Consider the following 5,349-nt stretch of genomic DNA (forward strand, 5'->3'; position numbering starts at 1 on the left):
GACACAGAGAGAGAGGGAGAGATAGGGGGAGGGAGCGTGGGTGTGTGTAGTTTGTTTTCTTTGTGTTAAACAGTAAACAAACAAAGATGCAGATCAGTGAGGAGCCTGACTGACCTCACACAGACCAATAAGACACATAGCCGACTGGTGTTTCCTCTTCCTACCACTAGTGGCCACTCACTCACTCACTCACTCACCCACTCACTCTGCAGGTAAACGAGAAGTGAGTGCAGACGGCCCACAACTCCACTCTGCGACAGTGAGAATAGAAAAGCAACCAAAAAAAGGCCCAGAGCATCTTGCTTGATCTTGACCTTTACTTCCCACCATCTGTCAGCATGGAAGGGGGAGGAGCCAAGCAACTCTACCACAGCCAATCACCAGCCGCTAACAGAGTAGCTGTTTACTGCGGAAAGTCAAACAAACAATCAAAAAAAATCTCATCAGCATCCAGGTGTGGTGAACGTGAAGGGGGAATTGCTATGAGTTTGTAAAACTCCAGGCAGTGACTGTTAGCCTAGCCTAGCCTAGCCTAGCCTTAGCGCTGCAGAGCTCAGCATGGATATTGTCGTATGGTCAGTTTGATAACGGGGTGGAGCTACAGCCAGAGCTCAGCTGTTAACGCTGTGGTAAGCCGGTCCAAACACAGCTGCTTGCCTAGCCTAGCCTAGCCTAGCCTAGCGTAACCACTGCAGAGCTCAGCGTGGATGTTGCAGGGTGGTCAGTTTGATAGAGGCGGAGCTACAGCCAGAGGTCAGCTGTCGACACGTGGTAGGCTGGTCCGCTCGCAGCTGCTTGCCTAGCCTAGCCTAGCCTAGCCTAGCCTGGCCTAGCCACTGCAGAGCTCAGCGTGGATGCTACAGTGTAAACAGCGCTGACATGGACCCTGCAATTGCTCGGTCCAATCATAGCAGGATGAGAAGATCGGCGGCACTACAGAGTTTTTTTGCCCCCCGGCAGCTGATTGGCTCTGGACACTCTGCCTGCTGTTAGACTCTGTTAGACTCCGCCCACCATCACCATCACCATCACCACCACCTGCACTCTCACCGATAGGAAGCCTGTAGCCGTTACCAACAACGGACTCCACTGGCAGAGAAGGAACGTGATTGGCAGACATCAAACAAGTCACGACAGCTTTGACCAATCACCTTTCACCTCCTGCGCTTCTGTGAGGAGCCCCTCCCCAGCCACATCTCCAACTGATTGCAGTGTGAATAACATCCAGCTGGGTTCTGAATTCTTTACTTGCATTTCAGTACTCAATGATACTGATAGCGAGTACGTCATGAGGCCATTAGACCTTTCAGAATGACTTTGATTCTTTTACTTTTCCACAGATGCTCTGTTACTTTCCACAGTGTGTTATTCTAGCGAACATGAGGCGACTGTCACAGGTTTCTCTTCAGTGAAAACACAAATTCAACATATACATACATATATATACACATAAAGAGTACTCAATCCTGGCATCGGTACTGGTACTGGTACTGGTACTGATATCGGTGCATCCCTACTTAAAAACGTCATGCAGTGGCTTCTGTGTCTGAATTGGTCTTGACTTTGCTTGTGGACTTCCTGGCCTGCCGCTGAGGAGATCAGGTGCTGCTGGAGGACAGAGGACTTCCTGGAGGACAGAGGAGTTCCTGGTGGACAGCTGTCCCATCAGATCCCTCCTGCAGGTTCAATCCTCCTCAGGGCATTAGGAGAAAGAAGGAGACGATGTCATCACCCCCCGACCCCTGCACCCGGGATTAAGTCCCGCCCCCTATAAGGAGATCAGCTGACCCAGCTGCATCATCATGAATTAGTCAGGTGGCGCAGGGGACAGGAAGTGGAACTGCGGTGAACTTCCTGTCTGTGGCGACGCCAAAACGTTGTCACAGCAACACTGAAAGAGTCTTCCTGCTTGTGTGTGTGTGTGTGTGTGTGTGTGTGTGTGTGTGTGTGTATGCGTGCTGGTGTGTGTGTGTGTGTGTCGTCTCCCGGCCCCTACCCCCCCTGTGTGTCGCCGGCCGGCTGAACTCTGGCTGAACTGCAACTTGAACCCTGGCTGAACTCGGTTAAACTGACCCATTAATCTACTTTGGGTGCAAAGCGGCTGTACGGTAGCCCGGGAGGGACATCAGGCGTCGCCGCCGCCGCCGCAGCAACACCCCGATGATCGTGGGTGAGGAAGCATGCCGAGGAAACAGGAAGGAGGCGGAAAGTTGCGTTAAAGGAGAAGATTGATCGCTGAGGAATAATTTCTCATTGTAAATCTGATCACGCAGGTTCGACTATCGCAGCTACGTTTCCGCTGCAGTTTATCGCTAAATAAACTGCGATGTTTCCCAAAATTTGGACCAAGCACAATTGCGATTTGCAGGTGTTTTGCGTTGAATGGTGTGGAAACGCACGAGCCGTGAAATCTCGCAGAACGAGATTTGATGAGATTTCCGTTTGCTTTTGTTTGTTTTCTGTCAAGAATGGTAGTTATATTTTTCTGTATGGTTATTTGTAAAAAAAATTAATTAAAATAAACATTCCTTCTCCTCCTCTGTTGTCCAAACATAACGTGCCATTTTCACGTTACTGGCAAAGTGACACACTTTTGCGATATAAGTGAACTAGCCGCAGAGGCTTCAGCCAATTGGAAGCAGGTGTAAGCTAGCAGGGGGAGATGTTGCTTTGGACGTTTAGCTTGCGTTAGTAAATAATAGATTAGAGACTTGGCGGAAAATTGGCGCACACGTTACCGCCTGTTTAGCCAGCCATTTTGTGAGTTGTGATTTTATTTATTTGCAGAATATTTGTGAGCCATTTTCACGCGCAGAGCTCGGTTACATGAAGGAAACTCTACACGCTCAGTCGAGACGCTCAGCCGTTTTACTCCTGGGGACTGCCGCACCGCGAGTGGCGAGCCTTGGCGCGCGTGTTAGTCCTAGCGTGTTAGCCCGTGTTAGCTCGTGGTCATTGGGAATTAGCTGCAATGTGGCAAGCGCTGGCTAGCGGGAGTGGTGCTGTCAGCTAGCGGCGACGGCTGTTAACCAGAAGCATCGAGGCTTTCTGAGAACCTTAGCGCCGAAATCCGAAGGCATCTTTTGATTTTGAAGGCTCGTCATTTTTTTTTTTGGTAGCTACGCTTGCTGCTGCGACGTGCTACAACTGTAGGACACAGCGCTACAACACGTGCAAGAGAAGTCAGCGCACATTCACAATCCCTGGGGCAGACACACACACACACACACACACACACACACACACACACAGCCCCTCCCCTCTAGGGGTATGGGGGTGGAGCGGGGGGGCAATGTTGAATGAATCAAGCAAATATTTTGATTACTAACGGACGTCTCTCTGCCTCGTGGCGACCTGGGTGTCGCCGTGACAACCGCACTACCGCCTGTTCCTCACCCCCTCTACCCCCACCCACACACAAACACACTCACACACACATACAATCCACTCCTCCCCCTCATTCTCTCAATGACGAGTGTGTGTGTGTGTGTGTCTGTTGGAAAAGCCTTGCGGGGGGGCTGGCTGCATGTATGAATGCACATATAGAAAAAAAGTTGAGTGTGTGTGTGTGTGTGTGCTATAAATAGCGCTAAACTCTGGCTGACCCTGGAGCTGTTGGCCCAGTCGGCCCTGATGTAGTTTGGCGTGTCTCGCTGTAACGGCTCCGGCTGTAATCATCATATCGGCCACATGGAGCAGACCCCCCTCTCTGAGCGCTACGGAGGAGAGGGGGGCGGGACTTAGCTACAGCTGTGCCGTCGCCGCCGCCGCCGCCGCCGCGCTCACTAACGTTGCTAACGCGCTCTGACAGGAAGTGAGTGCCCTGGTCAGGTCCTCGCCACCAGACCCCAACATGGCGGCGCCGGCGCTCCGTTCATTTCAATGGCGTCGCTCCGCCAGCGCCGCACGCCGGGGAAAGTTTTTGACTTCCGCGTTAGAGGGCAGACAGAGCACGTGGCACGCCCATGATGTATCGGAATGCATCGGCCAATCAGAACGTGCAGAGACAAACGGCTCTTTCCTGGTGATTTTCTGTCCTCATTTTTTTTTTTTTTTTTTTTTATTGAAAGAAGAAAAAAAGCCATGAGTGAAAAATCTGCAATGGAAAGATTTTGCTATGGACTTTGTTTCAGCTCACAGTCGTCCTGTCGGCCGCCTTAGAGGCGTTTATTATTGTATTGTGGTCCACGGGGGGGGAAAAAAATGCTTTTGTTTGCTGCAGTACCTCAAGTGGCCACTGTGGGGCACCACCATGTTGTACACCAGTCCGGTATACAGCTCTTATAATAGAAGGTGTCAAACTCAAACACACAGTGGGTCCAAACTTTAAAACAGAGCATTCTGGGATTTGGAGTGTTTAGCGGTGCATGAGCTGCATGATCCCAGTGGGCCTGCAGCCTTGCAGGCCAAATATGATGAGACCCAAATTTGGGCCGCGAGCCAGTGTTTTGACCACCTATGTTCTAACCCTTGCCCTCTCGCTGACCGAAACAACTCGGTCGACCGAGCGGACGTCACCGCCGACTAGAAAGCAACACAATATAATCATGGATTTAAAAAGTTCTAGTCAGACATCCAGGAGGAGGAGGAGGGTCGTGGCTCCGCCTCCAAGGTCGCAGCTCTGTGCAGTCGCCTCACGCCTGGACGCGCACGCACACGGCGCTGACGGACGGCCTGTCACATCCAATCACAGGGAGGGCGAGCGGCCGCGCGCTTCCTTCCCGCTCCGCCGAGACGTCCGTCCGTCCGTCGGGGAACCTGCTCGGGATCGCCGGGATCGTCGGGATCGCCCGAATGCACCGCCGTCCAGGATCCGTCTCCAGAATTCAAAAGTCACAACTCATCTCGTCTCACTCCGCCCGCCAGGAAGTTTGTCCCGTCGCCAGAAAGTTGGCGGGTCAGAGTGCAAGAACGTGAAACATAAAACATCTTGACGCAAAACACCCATCCATCCATCCATCCATCCATCTATTAATCCATCCATCTATTAATCCCTCCATCCATCTATTAATCCATCCATCTATTCATCCATCCATCCATCCATCTATTAATCCATCCATCTATTCATCCATCTATTAATCCATCCATCCATCCATCCATCCATCTATTAATCCATCCATCATCCATCTATTAATCCATCCATCCATCCATCTATTAATCCATCCATCTCTTAATTCATCCATCTATTAATCCATCCATCCATCCATCCATCTATTAATCCATCCATCTATTAATCCATCCATCTCTTAATTCATCCATCTATTAATCCATCCACCCATCCATCCATCCATCTATTAATCCATCCATCCATCTATTAATCCATCCATCCATCCATCTATTAATCCATCC

Source organism: Nelusetta ayraudi, unplaced genomic scaffold, assembly GCF_046127955.1.
Source record: "Nelusetta ayraudi isolate G7.1 ecotype Tasmania unplaced genomic scaffold, CSIRO-AGI_Nayr_v1 ptg000089l, whole genome shotgun sequence".
NCBI lineage: Eukaryota > Metazoa > Chordata > Actinopteri > Tetraodontiformes > Monacanthidae > Nelusetta > Nelusetta ayraudi.